The sequence below is a fragment of the Phyllobates terribilis genome, unplaced genomic scaffold (assembly GCF_046119375.1).
Source record: "Phyllobates terribilis strain yellow unplaced genomic scaffold, ASM4611937v1 Scaffold_25__1_contigs__length_18738178, whole genome shotgun sequence".
Classification (NCBI taxonomy): domain Eukaryota; kingdom Metazoa; phylum Chordata; class Amphibia; order Anura; family Dendrobatidae; genus Phyllobates; species Phyllobates terribilis.
In genome coordinates, this window is record NW_027362785.1 from 13,427,054 (window position 1) to 13,443,130 (window position 16,077).

Here is a 16,077-nt window from a genome sequence, read left to right on the forward strand (position 1 = left end):
CATAGTGCACAGGCCTGTATACAGTCTCTGTACAGTACTCTGCCTCTCCATAGTACACAGGCTTGTATACACTCTCTGTACAGTACTCTGCCTCTCCATAGTGCACAGGCTTGTATACACTCTCTGTACAGTACTCTGCCTCTCCATAGTGCACAGGCTTGTAAACACTTGCTGTACAGTACTCTGCCTCTCCATAGTGCACAGGCTTGTATACACTCTCTGTACAGTACTCTGCCTCTCCATAGTACACAGGCTTGTATACACTCTCTGTACAGTACTCTGCCTCTCCATAGTGCACAGGCTTGTATACACTCTCTGTACAGTACTCTGCCTCTCCATAGTGCACAGGCTTGTATACACTTGCTGTACAGTACTCTGCCTCTCCAGACTGCACAGGCTTGTATACACTTGCTGTACAGTACTCTGCCTCTCCAGAGTGCACAGGCTTGTATACACTTGCTGTACAGTACTCTGCCTCTCCATAGTGCACAGGCTTGTATACTCTTGCTGTACAGTACTCTGCCTCTCCAGAGTGCACAGGCTTGTATACACTCTCTGTATAGTACTCTGCCTCTCCATAGTGCACAGGCTTGTATACACTTGCTGTACAGTACTCTGCCTCTCCATAGTGCACAGGCTTGTATACACTCTCTGTACAGTACTCTGCCTCTCCAGACTGCACAGGCTTGTATACACTTGCTGTACAGTACTCTGCCTCTCCATAGTGCACAGGCTTGTATACACTTGCTGTATAGTACTCTGCCTCTCCATAGTGCACAGGCTTGTATACACTCTCTGTACAGTACTCTGCCTCTCCATAGTGCACAGGCTTGTATACACTCTCTGTACAGTACTCTGCCTCTCCATAGTGCACAGGCTTGTATACACTCTCAGTACAGTACTCTGCCTCTCCATAGTGCACAGGCTTGTATACCCTTGCTGTACAGTACTCTGCCTCTCCATAGTGCACAGGCTTTTATACACTCTCTGTACAGTACTCTGCCTCTCCATAGTGCACAGGCTTGTATACACTTGCTGTACAGTACTCTGCCTCTCCATAGTGCACAGGCTTTTATACACTCTCTGTACAGTACTCTGCCTCTCCATAGTGCACAGGCTTGTATACACTCTCTGTACAGTACTCTGCCTCTCCATAGTGCACAGGCTTGTATACACTCTCTGTACAGTACTCTGCCTCTCCATAGTGCACAGGCTTGTATACACTCTCTGTACAGTACTCTGCCTCTCCAGACTGCACAGGCTTGTATACACTTGCTGTACAGTACTCTGCCTCTCCAGACTGCACAGGCTTGTATACACTTGCTGTATAGTACTCTGCCTCTCCATAGTGCACAGGCTTGTATACACTCTCTGTATAGTACTCTGCTTCTCCATAGTGCACAGGCTTGTATACACTCTCAGTACAGTACTCTGCCTCTCCATAGTGCACAGGCTTGTATACACTTGCTGTACAGTACTCTGCCTCTCCATAGTGCACAGGCTTGTATACACTCTCTGTATAGTACTCTGCTTCTCCATAGTGCACAGGCTTGTATACACTCTCAGTACAGTACTCTGCCTCTCCATAGTGCACAGGCTTGTATGCACTTGCTGTACAGTACTCTGCCTCTCCATAGTGCACAGGCCTGTATACACTCTCTGTACAGTACTCTGCCTCTCCATAGTGCACAGGCTTTTATACACTTGCTGTACAATACTCTGCTTCTCCATAGTGCACAGGCTTGTATACACTCTCTGTACAGTACTCTGCCTCTCCATAGTGCACAGGCTTGTATACACTTGCTGTACAGTACTCTGCCTCTCCATAGTGCACAGGCCTGTATACAGTCTCTGTACAGTACTCTGCCTCTCCATAGTACACAGGCTTGTATACACTCTCTGTACAGTACTCTGCCTCTCCATAGTGCACAGGCTTGTAAACACTTGCTGTACAGTACTCTGCCTCTCCATAGTGCACAGGCTTGTATACACTTGCTGTACAGTACTCTGCCTCTCCATAGTACACAGGCTTGTATACACTCTCTGTACAGTACTCTGCCTCTCCAGAGTGCACAGGCTTGTATACACTCTGTACAGTACTCTGCCTCTCCATAGTGCACAGGCTTGTATACACTCTCTGTACAGTACTCTGCCTCTCCATAGTGCACAGGCCTGTATACACTCTCTGTACAGTACTCTGCCTCTCCATAGTGCACAGGCTTGTATACACTTGCTGTACAGTACACTGCCTCTCCATAGTGCACAGGCTTGTATACACTCTCTGTACAGTACTCTGCCTCTCCATAGTGCACAGGCTTGTATACACTCTCTGTACAGTACTCTGCCTCTCCATAGTGCACAGGCCTGTATACAGTCTCTGTACAGTACTCTGCCTCTCCATAGTACACAGGCTTGTATACACTCTCTGTACAGTACTCTGCCTCTCCATAGTGCACAGGCTTGTATACACTCTCTGTACAGTACTCTGCCTCTCCATAGTGCACAGGCTTGTAAACACTTGCTGTACAGTACTCTGCCTCTCCATAGTGCACAGGCTTGTATACACTCTCTGTACAGTACTCTGCCTCTCCATAGTACACAGGCTTGTATACACTCTCTGTACAGTACTCTGCCTCTCCATAGTGCACAGGCTTGTATACACTCTCTGTACAGTACTCTGCCTCTCCATAGTGCACAGGCTTGTATACACTTGCTGTACAGTACTCTGCCTCTCCAGACTGCACAGGCTTGTATACACTTGCTGTACAGTACTCTGCCTCTCCAGAGTGCACAGGCTTGTATACACTTGCTGTACAGTACTCTGCCTCTCCATAGTGCACAGGCTTGTATACACTCTCTGTACAGTACTCTGCCTCTCCATAGTGCACAGGCTTGTATACTCTTGCTGTACAGTACTCTGCCTCTCCAGAGTGCACAGGCTTGTATACACTCTCTGTACAGTACTCTGCCTCTCCATAGTGCACAGGCTTGTATACACTCTCTGTACAGTACTCTGCCTCTCCAGACTGCACAGGCTTGTATACACTTGCTGTATAGTACTCTGCCTCTCCATAGTGCACAGGCTTGTATACACTCTCTGTACAGTACTCTGCCTCTCCATAGTGCACAGGCTTGTATACACTCTCTGTACAGTACTCTGCCTCTCCATAGTGCACAGGCTTGTATACACTCTCTGTACAGTACTCTGCCTCTCCATAGTGCACAGGCCTGTATACACTCTCTGTACAGTACTCTGCCTCTCCATAGTGCACAGGCTTGTATACACTTGCTGTACAGTACTCTGCCTCTCCAGACTGCACAGGCTTGTATACACTTGCTGTACAGTACTCTGCCTCTCCAGACTGCACAGGCTTGTATACACTCTCTGTACAGTACTCTGCCTCTCCATAGTGCACAGGCTTGTATATACTTGCTGTACAGTACTCTGCCTCTCCATAGTGCACAGGCTTGTATACACTTGCTGTACAGTACTCTGCCTCTCCATAGTGCACAGGCCTGTATACACTCTCTGTACAGTACTCTGCCTCTCCAGACTGCACAGGCTTGTATACACTTGCTGTATAGTACTCTGCCTCTCCATAGTGCACAGGCTTCTATACACTTGCTGTACAGTACTCTGCTTCTCCATAGAGCATAGGCCTGTATACACTCTCTGTACAGTACTCTGCCTCTCCATAGTGCACAGGCTTGTACACACTCTCTGTACAGTACTCTGCCTCTCCATAGTGCACAGGCTTGTATACACTCTCTGTACAGTACTCTGCCTCTCCATAGTGCACAGGTCTGTATACACTCTCTGTACAGTACTCTGCCTCTTCATTGTGCACAGGCTTGTATACACTTGCTGTACAGTACTCTGCCTCTTCATAGTGCACAGGCTTGTATACACTCTCTGTACAGTACTCTGCCTCTTCATAGTGCACAGGCTTGTATACACTCTCTGTACAGTACTCTGCCTCTTCATTGTGCACAGGCTTGTATACACTCTCTGTACAGTACTCTGCCTCTTCATTGTGCACAGGCTTGTATACACTTGCTGTATAGTACTCTGCCTCTCCATAGTGCATAGGCTTGTATACACTCTCTGTACAGTACTCTGCCTCTCCATAGTGCACAGGCTTGTATACACTTTCTGTACAGTACTCTGCCTCTTCATTGTGCACAGGCTTGTATACACTTGCTGTACAGTACTCTGCCTCTACATAGTGCACAGGCTTGTATACACTTGCTGTATAGTACTCTGCCTGTCCATAGTGCACAGGCTTGTATACACTCTCTGTACAGTACTCTGCCTCTCCATAGTGCACAGGCTTGTATACACTTGCTGTACAGTACTCTGCCTCTCCATAGTGCACAGGCTTGTATACACTCTCTGTACAGTACTATGCCTCTCCAGACTGCACAGGCTTGTATACACTTGCTGTACAGTACTCTGCCTCTCCAGACTGCACAGGCTTGTATACACTTGCTGTATAGTACTCTGCCTCTCCATAGTGCACAGGCTTGTATACACTTGCTGTACAGTACTCTGCCTCTCCATAGTGCACAGGCCTGTATACACTCTCTGTACAGTACTCTGCCTCTCCATAGTGCACAGGCTTGTATACACTTGCTGTACAGTACTCTGCCTCTCCAGACTGCACAGGCTTGTATACACTTGCTGTATAGTACTCTGCCTCTCCATAGTGCACAGGCTTGTATACACTTGCTGTACAGTACTCTGCCTCTCCATAGTGCACAGGCTTGTATACACTCTCTGTACAGTACTCTGCCTCTCCATAGTGCACAGGCTTGTATACACTCTCTGTACAGTACTCTGCCTCTCCATAGTGCACAGGCTTGTATACACTCTCTGTACAGTACTCTGCCTCTTCAGACTGCACAGGCTTGTATACACTCTCTGTACAGTACTCTGCCTCTCCATAGTGCACAGGCTTGTATACTCTTGCTGTACAGTACTCTGCCTCTCCATAGTGCACAGGCTTGTATACACTTGCTGTACAGTACTCTGCCTCTCCACAGTGCACAGGCTTGTATTCACTTGCTGTACAGTATTCTGCCTCTCCATAGTGCACAGGCTTGTATACACTCTCTGTACAGTACTCTGCCTCTCCATAGTGCACAGGCTTGTATACACTTGCTGTACAGTACTCTGCCTCTCCATAGTGCACAGGCTTGTATACACTTGCTGTACAGTACTCTGCCTCTCCATAGTGCACAGGCTTGTATACACTCTCTGTACAGTACTCTGCCTGTCCATAGTGCACAGGCCTGTATACACTCTCTGTACAGTACTCTGCCTCTCCATAGTGCACAGGCTTGAATACACTTGCTGTACAGTACTCTGCCTCTCCATAGTGCACAGGCTTGTATACACTTGCTGTACAGTACTCTGCCTCTGCATAATGCACAGGCTTGTATACACTCTCTGTACAGTACTCTGCCTCTCCATAGTGCACAGGCTTGTATACACTCTCTGTACAGTACTCTGCCTCTCCAGACTGCACAGGCCTGTATACACTCTCTGTACAGTACTCTGCCTCTCCATAGTGCACAGGCCTGTATACACTTGCTGTACAGTACTCTGCCTCTGCATAGTGCACAGGCTTGTATACACTCTCTGTACAGTACTCTGCCTCTCCATAGTGCACAGGCCTGTATACACTCTCTGTACAGTACTCTGCCTCTCCATAGTGCACAGCCTTGTATACACTCTCTGTACAGTACTCTGCGTCTCTATAGTGCACAGGCTTGTATACACTTGCTGTACAGTACTCTGCCTCTCCAGACTGCACAGGCTTGTATACACTTGCTGTATAGTACTCTGCCTCTCCATAGTGCACAGGCTTGTATACACTCGCTGTACAGTACTCTGCCTCTCCATAGTGCACAGGCTTGTATACACTTGCTGTATAGTACTCTGCCTCTCCATAGTGCACAGGCTTGTATACACTCTCTGTATAGTACTCTGCCTCTCCATAGTGCACAGGCTTGTATACACTTGCTGTACAGTACTCTGCCTCTCCATAGTGCACAGGCTTGTATACACTCTCTGTACAGTACTCTGCCTCTGCATAGTGCACAGGCTTGTATACACTCTCTGTACAGTACTCTGCCTCTCCATAGTGCACAGGCTTGTATACACTCTCTGTACAGTACTCTGCCTCTCCATAGTGCACAGGCTTGTATACACTTGCTGTACAGTACTCTGCCTCTGCATAGTGCACAGGCTTGTATACACTCTCTGTACAGTACTCTGCTTCTCCATAGTGCACAGGCTTGTATACACTTGCTGTACAGTACTCTGCCTCTCCATAGTGCACAGGCTTGTATACACTTGCTGTACAGTACTCTGCCTCTCCATAGTGCACAGGCTTGTATACACTCTCTGTACAGTACTCTGCCTCTGCATAGTGCACAGGCTTGTATACACTCTCTGTACAGTACTCTGCCTCTCCATAGTGCACAGGCTTGTATACACTCTCTGTACAGTACTCTGCCTGTCCATAGTGCACAGGCCTGTATACACTCTCTGTACAGTACTCTGCCTCTCCATAGTGCACAGGCTTGTATACTCTCTCTGTACAGTACTCTGCCTCTCCATAGTGCACAGGCTTGTATACACTTGCTGTACAGTACTCTGCCTCTGCATAGTGCACAGGCTTGTATACACTCTCTGTACAGTACTCTGCTTCTCCATAGTGCACAGGCTTGTACACACTCTCTGTACAGTACTCTGCCTCTCCATAGTGCACAGGCCTGTATACACTCTCTGTACAGTACTCTGCCTCTCCATAGTGCACAGGCTTGTATACTCTCTCTGTACAGTACTCTGCCTCTCCATAGTGCACAGGCTTGTATACACTTGCTGTACAGTACTCTGCCTCTGCATAGTGCACAGGCTTGTATACACTCTCTGTACAGTACTCTGCTTCTCCATAGTGCACAGGCTTGTATACACTTGCTGTACAGTACTCTGCCTCTCCATAGTGCACAGGCTTGTATACACTTGCTGTACAGTACTCTGCCTCTCCATAGTGCACAGGCTTGTATACACTCTCTGTACAGTACTCTGCCTCTGCATAGTGCACAGGCTTGTATACACTCTCTGTACAGTACTCTGCCTCTCCATAGTGCACAGGCTTGTATACACTCTCTGTACAGTACTCTGCCTGTCCATAGTGCACAGGCCTGTATACACTCTCTGTACAGTACTCTGCCTCTCCATAGTGCACAGGCTTGTATACTCTCTCTGTACAGTACTCTGCCTCTCCATAGTGCACACGCTTGTATACACTTGCTGTACAGTACTCTGCCTCTGCATAGTGCACAGGCTTGTATACACTCTCTGTACAGTACTCTGCCTCTCCATAGTGCACAGGCTTGTATACACTCTCTGTACAGTACTCTGCCTCTCCATAGTGCACAGGCTTGTATACACTTGCTGTACAGTACTCTGCCTCTCCATAGTGCACAGGCTTGTATACACTCTCTGTACAGTACTCTGCCTCTCCATAGTGCACAGGCTTGTATACTCTAGCTGTACAGTACTCTGCCTCTCCATAGTGCACAGGCTTGTATACACTCTGTGTACAGTACTCTGCCTCTCCAGACTGCACAGGCTTGTATACACTTGCTGTACAGTACTCTGCCTCTCCATAGTGCACAGGCTTGTATACACTTGCTGGACAGTACTCTGCCTCTCCATAGTGCACAGGCTTGTATACACTTGCTGTATAGTACTCTGCCTCTCCATAGTGCACAGGCTTGTATACACTTGCTGTACAGTACTCTGCCTCTCCATAGTGCACAGGCTTGTATACACTCTCTGTACAGTACTCTGCCTCTCCATAGTGCACAGGCTTGTATACACTCTCTGTACAGTACTCTGCCTCTCCATAGTGCACAGGCCTGTATACACTCTCTGTACTGTACTCTGCCTCTCCATAGTGCACAGGCTTGTATACACTCTCTGTACAGTACTCTGCCTCTCCATAGTGCACAGGCTTGTATACACTCTCTGTACAGTACTCTGCCTCTCCATAGTGCACAGGCCTGTATACACTCTCTGTACTGTACTCTGCCTCTCCATAGTGCACAGGCTTGTATACACTCTCTGTACAGTACTCTGCCTCTCCATAGTGCACAGGCCTGTATACACTCTCTGTACAGTACTCTGTCTCTCCAGACTGCACAGGCTTGTATACACTCTCTGTACAGTACTCTGCCTCTCCATAGTGCACAGGCTTGAATACACTCGCTGTACAGTAATCTGCCTCTCCAGACTGCACAGGCCTGTATACACTCTCTGTACAGTACTCTGCCTCTCCATAGTGCACAGGCTTGTATACACTTGCTGTACAGTACTCTGCCTCTCCATAGTGCACAGGCTTGTATAAACTCTCTGTACAGTACTCTGCCTCTCCATAGTGCACAGGCTTGTATACACTCTTTGTACAGTACTCTGCCTCTCCAGAGTGCACAGGCTTGTATACCCTCTCTGTACAGTACTCTGCCTCTCCAGACTGCACAGGCTTGTATACACTTGCTGTACAGTACTCTGCCTCTCCATAGTGCACAGGCTTGTATAAACTCTCTGTACAGTACTCTGCCTCTCCATAGTGCACAGGCTTGTATACACTTGCTGTACAGTACTCTGCCTCTCCATAGTGCACAGTCTTGTATACACTTGCTGTACAGTACTCTGCCTCTCCATAGTGCACAGGCTTGTATACACTTGCTGTACAGTACTCTGCCTCTCCATAGTGCACAGGCTTGTATACACTTGCTGTACAGTACTCTGCCTCTCCATAGTGCACAGGCTTGTATACACTTGCTGTACAGTACTCTGCCTCTCCATAGTGCACAGGCTTGTATACACTTGCTGTACAGTACTCTGCCTCTCCATAGTGCACAGGCTTGTATACACTTGCTGTACAGTACTCTGCCTCTCCATAGTGCACAGGCTTGTATACACTTGTTGTACAGTACTCTGCCTCTCCAGACTGCACAGGCCTGTATACACTCTCTGTACAGTACTCTGCCTCTCCATAGTGCACAGGCTTGTATACACTCTCTGTACAGTACTCTGCCTCTCTATAGTGCACAGGATTGTATACACTCTCTGTACAGTACTCTGCCTCTCCATAGTGCACAAGCTTGTATACACTCTCTGTACAGTACTCTGCCTCTCCAGACTGCACAGGCTTGAATACACTTGCTGTACAGTACTCTGCCTCTCCAGAGTGCACAGGCTTGTATACACTCTCTGTACAGTACTCTGCCTCTCCATAGTGCACAGGCTTGTATACACTTGCTGTACAGTACTCTGCCTCTCCATAGTGCATAGGCTTGTATACACTTGCTGTACAGTACTCTGCCTCTCTATAGTGCACAGGCTTGTATACACTTGCTGTACAGTACTCTGCCTCTCCATAGTGCACAGGCTTGTATACACTTGCTGTACAGTACTCTGCCTCTCCATAGTGCACAGGCTTGTATACACTTGCTGTACAGTACTCTGCCTCTCCATAGTGCACAGGCTTGTATACACTTGCTGTACAGTACTCTGCCTCTCCATAGTGCACAGGCTTGTATACACTTGTTGTACAGTACTCTGCCTCTCCAGACTGCACAGGCCTGTATACACTCTCTGTACAGTACTCTGCCTCTCCATAGTGCACAGGCTTGTATACACTCTCTGTACAGTACTCTGCCTCTCTATAGTGCACAGGATTGTATACACTCTCTGTACAGTACTCTGCCTCTCCATAGTGCACAAGCTTGTATACACTCTCTGTACAGTACTCTGCCTCTCCAGACTGCACAGGCTTGAATACACTTGCTGTACAGTACTCTGCCTCTCCAGAGTGCACAGGCTTGTATACACTCTCTGTACAGTACTCTGCCTCTCCATAGTGCACAGGCTTGTATACACTTGCTGTACAGTACTCTGCCTCTCCATAGTGCATAGGCTTGTATACACTTGCTGTACAGTACTCTGCCTCTCCATAGTGCACAGGCTTGTATACACTTGCTGTACAGTACTCTGCCTCTCCATAGTGCACAGGCTTGTATACACTTGTTGTACAGTACTCTGCCTCTCCAGACTGCACAGGCCTGTATACACTCTCTGTACAGTACTCTGCCTCTCCATAGTGCACAGGCTTGTATACACTCTCTGTACAGTACTCTGCCTCTCTATAGTGCACAGGATTGTATACACTCTCTGTACAGTACTCTGCCTCTCCATAGTGCACAAGCTTGTATACACTCTCTGTACAGTACTCTGCCTCTCCAGACTGCACAGGCTTGAATACACTTGCTGTACAGTACTCTGCCTCTCCAGAGTGCACAGGCTTGTATACACTCTCTGTACAGTACTCTGCCTCTCCATAGTGCACAGGCTTGTATACACTTGCTGTACAGTACTCTGCCTCTCCATAGTGCATAGGCTTGTATACACTCTCTGTACAGTACTCTGCCTCTCCATAGTGCACAAGCTTGTATACACTCTCTGTACAGTACTCTGCCTCTCCAGACTGCACAGGCTTGAATACACTTGCTGTACAGTACTCTGCCTCTCCAGAGTGCACAGGCTTGTATACACTCTCTGTACAGTACTCTGCCTCTCCATAGTGCACAGGCTTGTATACACTTGCTGTACAGTACTCTGCCTCTCCATAGTGCACAGGCTTGTATACACTTGCTGTACAGTACTCTGCCTCTCCATAGTGCATAGGCTTGTATACACTTGCTGTACAGTACTCTGCCTCTCTATAGTGCACAGGCTTGTATACACTTGCTGTACAGTACTCTGCCTCTCCATAGTGCATAGGCTTGTATACACTTGCTGTACAGTACTCTGCCTCTCTATAGCGCACAGGCCTGTATACACTTGCGGTATAGTACTCTGCCTCTCCATAGTGCACAGGCTTGTATACACTTGCTGTACAGTACTCTGCCTCTCCATAGTGCACGGGCTTGTATACACATGCGGTATAGTACTCTGTCTCTCCATAGTGCACAGGCTTGTATACACTTGCTGTACAGTACTCTGCCTCTCCAGACTGCACAGGCTTGTATACACTTGCTGTACAGTACTCTCCCTCTCCATAGTGCACAGGCTTGTATACACTCTCTGTACAGTACTCTGCCTCTCCGTAGTGCACAGGCCTGTATACACTTGCTGTACAGTACTCTGCCTCTCCAGAGTGCACAGGCTTGTATTCACTTGCTGTACAGTATTTAAGCCTCTCCATAGTGCACAGGCTTGTATACACTTCCTGTACAGTACTCTGCCTCTCCAGAGTGCACAGGCTTGTATTCACTTGCTTTACAGTATTTAAGCCTCTCCATAGTGCACAGGCTTGTATACACTTGCTGTACAGTACTCTGCCTCTCCATAGTGCACAGGCTTGTATACACTCTCTGTACAGTACTCTGCCTCTCCGTAGTGCACAGGCTTGTATACTCTTGCTGTACAGTACTCTGCCTCTCCATAGTGCACAGGCTTGTATACACTTGCTGTACAGTACTCTGCCTCTCCAGAGTGCACAGGCTTGTATTCACTTGCTGTACAGTACTCTGCCTCTCCATAGTGCACAGGCTTGTATACACTTGCTGTACAGTATTTAAGCCTCTCCATAGTGCACAGGCTTGTATACACTTGCTGTACAGTACTCTGCCTCTCCAGACTGCACAGGCTTGTATACACTTGCTGTACAGTACTCTGCCTCTCCATAGTGCACAGGCTTGTATACACTCTCTGTACAGTACTCTGCCTCTCCATAGTGCACAGGCTTGTATACACTCTCTGTACAGTACTCTGCCTCTTCATAGTGCACAGGCTTGTATACACTTGCTGTACAGTACTCTGCCTCTCCATAGTGCATAGGCTTGTATACACTTGCTGTACAGTACTCTGCCTCTTCATAGTGGACCGGCTTGTATACACTTGCTGTACAGTACTCTGCCTCTCCATAGTGCACAGGCTTGTATACACTTGCTGTACAGTACTCTGCCTCTCCATAGTACACAGGCTTGTATACACTCTCTGTACAGTACTCTGCCTCTCCATAGTACACAGGCTTGTATACACTCTCTGTACAGTAGTCTGCCTCTCCAGACTGCACAGGCTTGTATACACTCTCTGTACAGTACTCTGCCTCTCCAGACTGCACAGGCCTGTATACACTCTCTGTACAGTACTCTGCCTCTCCAGAGTGCACAGGCTTGTATACACTTGCTGTACAGTACTCTGCCTCTCCAGAGTGCACAGGCTTGTATACACTTGCTGTACAGTACTCTGCCTCTCCATAGTGCACAGGCTTGTATACACTCTCTGTACAGTACTCTGCCTCTCCATAGTGCACAGGCTTGTATACACTCTCTGTACAGTACTCTGCCTCTCCATAGTGCACAGGCCTGTAAACACTCTCTGTACAGTACTCTGCCTCTCCAGACTGCACAGGCCTGTATACACTCTCTGTACAGTACTCTGCCTCTCCAGAGTGCACAGGCTTGTATACACTTGCTGTACAGTACTCTGCCTCTCCATAGTGCACAGGCTTGTATACACTCTCTGTAAAGTACTCTGCCTCTCCATAGTGCACAGGCTTGTAAACACTCTCTGTACAGTACTCTGCCTCTCCAGACTGCGCAGGCTTGTATACACTTGCTGTACAGTACTCTGCCTCTCCATAGTGCACAGGCTTGTATACACTCTCTGTACAGTACTCTGCCTCTCCATAGTGCACAGGCTTGTATACACTCTCTGTACAGTACTCTGCCTCTCCATAGTGCTCAGGCTTGTATACACTCTCTGTACAGTACTCTGCCTCTCCATAGTGCACAGGCTTGTATACACTCTCTGTACAGTACTCTGCCTCTCCATAGTGCACAGGCTTGTATACACTCTCTGTACAGTACTCTGCCTCTCCATAGTGCACAGGCCTGTAAACACTCTCTGTACAGTACTCTGCCTCTCCAGACTGCACAGGCCTGTATACACTCTCTGTACAGTACTCTGCCTCTCCAGAGTGCACAGGCTTGTATACACTTGCTGTACAGTACTCTGCCTCTCCATAGTGCACAGGCTTGTATACACTCTCTGTACAGTACTCTGCCTCTCCATAGTGGACAGACTTGTATACACTTGCTGTACAGTACTCTGCCTCTCCATAGTGCACAGGCTTGTATACACTCTCTGTACAGTACTCTGCCTCTGCATAGTGCACAGGCTTGTATACACTTGCTGTACAGTACTCTGCCTCTCCAGACTGCACAGGCTTGTATACACTTGCTGTACAGTACTCTGACTCTCCATAGTGCACAGGCTTGTATACACTTGCTGTACAGTACTCTGCCTCTCCATAGTGCACAGGCTTGTATACACTTCCTGTACAGTACTCTGCCTCTCCATAGTGCACGGGCTTGTATACACTTGCTGTACAGTACTCTGCCTCTCCATAGTGCACGGGCTTGTATACACTTGCGGTATAGTACTCTGCCTCTCCATAGTGCACAGGCTTGTATACACTTGCGGTATAGTACTCTGCCTCTCCATAGTGCACAGGCTTGTATACACTCTCTGTACAGTACTCTGCCTCTCCAGACTGCACAGGCTTGTATACACTTGCTGTACAGTACTCTGCCTCTCCATAGTGCACAGGCTTGTATACACTCTCTGTACAGTACTCTGCCTCTCCGTAGTGCACAGGCTTGTATACACTCTCTGTACAGTACTCTGCCTCTCCATAGTGCACAGGCTTGTATACACTCTCTGTACAGTACTCTGCCTCTCCATAGTGCACAGGCTTGTATACACTTGCTGTACAGTGCTCTGCCTCTCCATAGTGCACAGGCTTGTATACACTTGCTGTACAGTACTCTGCCTCTCCATAGTGCACAGGCTTGTATTCACTTGCGGTACAGTACTCTGCCTCTCCAGACTACACAGGCCTGTATACACTCTCTGTACAGTACTCTGCCTCTCCAGAGTGCACAGGCTTGTATACACTTGCTGTACAGTACTCTGCCTCTCCATAGTGCACAGGCTTGTATACACTTGCTGTACAGTACTCTGCCTCTCCATAGTGCATAGGCTTGTATACACTCTCTGTACAGTACTCTGCCTCTCCATAGTGCACAGGCTTGTATACACTTGCTGTACAGTACTCTGCCTCTCCAGACTACACAGGCCTGTATACACTCTCTGTACAGTACTCTGCCTCTCCAGAGTGCACAGGCTTGTATACACTTGCTGTACAGTACTCTGCCTCTCCATAGTGCACAGGCTTGTATACACTTGCTGTACAGTACTCTGTCTCTCCATAGTGCATAGGCTTGTATACACTTGCTGTACAGTACTCTGCCTCTCCATAGTGCACAGGCTTGTATATACTTGCTGTACAGTACTCTGCCTCTCCATAGTACACAGGCTTGTATATACTTGCTGTACAGTACTCTGCCTCTCCATAGTGCACAGGCTTGTATATACTTGCTGTACAGTACTCTGCCTCTCCATAGTGCACAGGCTTGTATACACTTGCTGTACAGTACTCTGCCTCTCCATAGTGCATAGGCTTGTATACACTTGCTGTACAGTACTCTGCCTCTCCAGACTGCACAGGCTTGTATACACTTGCTGTACAGTACTCTGCCTCTCCAGACTGCACAGGCTTGTATACACTTGCTGTACAGTACTCTGCCTCTCCAGAGTGCACAGGCTTGTATACACTTGCTGTATAGTACTCTGCCTGTCCATAGTGCACAGGCTTGTATACACTTGCTGTGCAGTACTCTGCCTCTCCATAGTGAACAGGCTTGTATACACTGTCTGTACAGTACTCTACCTCTCCATAGTGCACAGGCTTGTATATACTTGCTGTCCAGTACTCTGCTTCTCCATAGTGCACAGGCTTGTATACACTCTCTGTACAGTACTCTGCCTCTCCATAGTGCACAGGCTTGTATACACTTGCTGTACAGTACTCTGCCTCTCCATAGTGCACAGGCTTGTATACACTTGCTGTACAGTACTCTGCCTCTCCATAGTGCACAGGCTTGTATACACTCGCTGTACAGTACTCTGCCTCTCCATAGTGCACAGGCTTGTATACACTTGCTGTACAGTACTCTGCCTCTCCATAGTGCACGGGCTTGTATACACTTGCTGTACAGTACTCTGCCTCTCCATAGTGCACAGGCTTGTATACACTTGCTGTACAGTACTCTGCCTCTCCATAGTGCACGGGCTTGTATACACTTGCGGTATAGTACTCTGCCTCTCCATAGTGCACAGGCTTGTATACACTTGCTGTACAGTACTCTGCCTCTCCATAGTGCACGGGCTTGTATACACTTGCGGTATAGTACTCTGCTTCTCCATAGTGCACAGGCTTGTATACACTTGCTGTACAGTACTCTGTCTCTCCAGACTGCACAGGTTGTATACACTTGCTGTACAGTACTCTGCCTCTCCATAGTGCACAGGCTTGTATACACTCTCTGTACAGTACTCTGCCTCTCCGTAGTGCACAGGCTTGTATACTCTTGCTGTACAGTACTCTGCCTCTCCATAGTGCACAGGCTTGTATACACTTGCTGTACAGTACTCTGCCTCTCCAGAGTGCACAGGCTTGTATTCACTTGCTGTACAGTATTTAAGCCTCTCCATAGTGCACAGGCCTGTATACACTCTCTGTACAGTACTCTGCCTCTCCATAGTGCACAGGCTTGTATACACTCTCTGTACAGTACTCTGCCTCTTCATAGTGCACAGGCTTGCATACACTTGCTGTACAGTACTCTGCCTCTCCATAGTGCACAGGCTTGTATACACTTGCTGTACAGTACTCTGCCTCTCCATAGTGCACAGGCTTGTATACACTCTCTGTACAGTACTCTGCCTCTCCAGACTGCACAGGCCTGTATACACTCTCTGTACAGTACTCTGCCTCTTCAGAGTGCACAGGCTTGTATACACTTGCTGTACAGTACTCTGCCTCTCCATAGTGCACAGGCTTGTATACACTCTCTGTACAGTACTCTGCC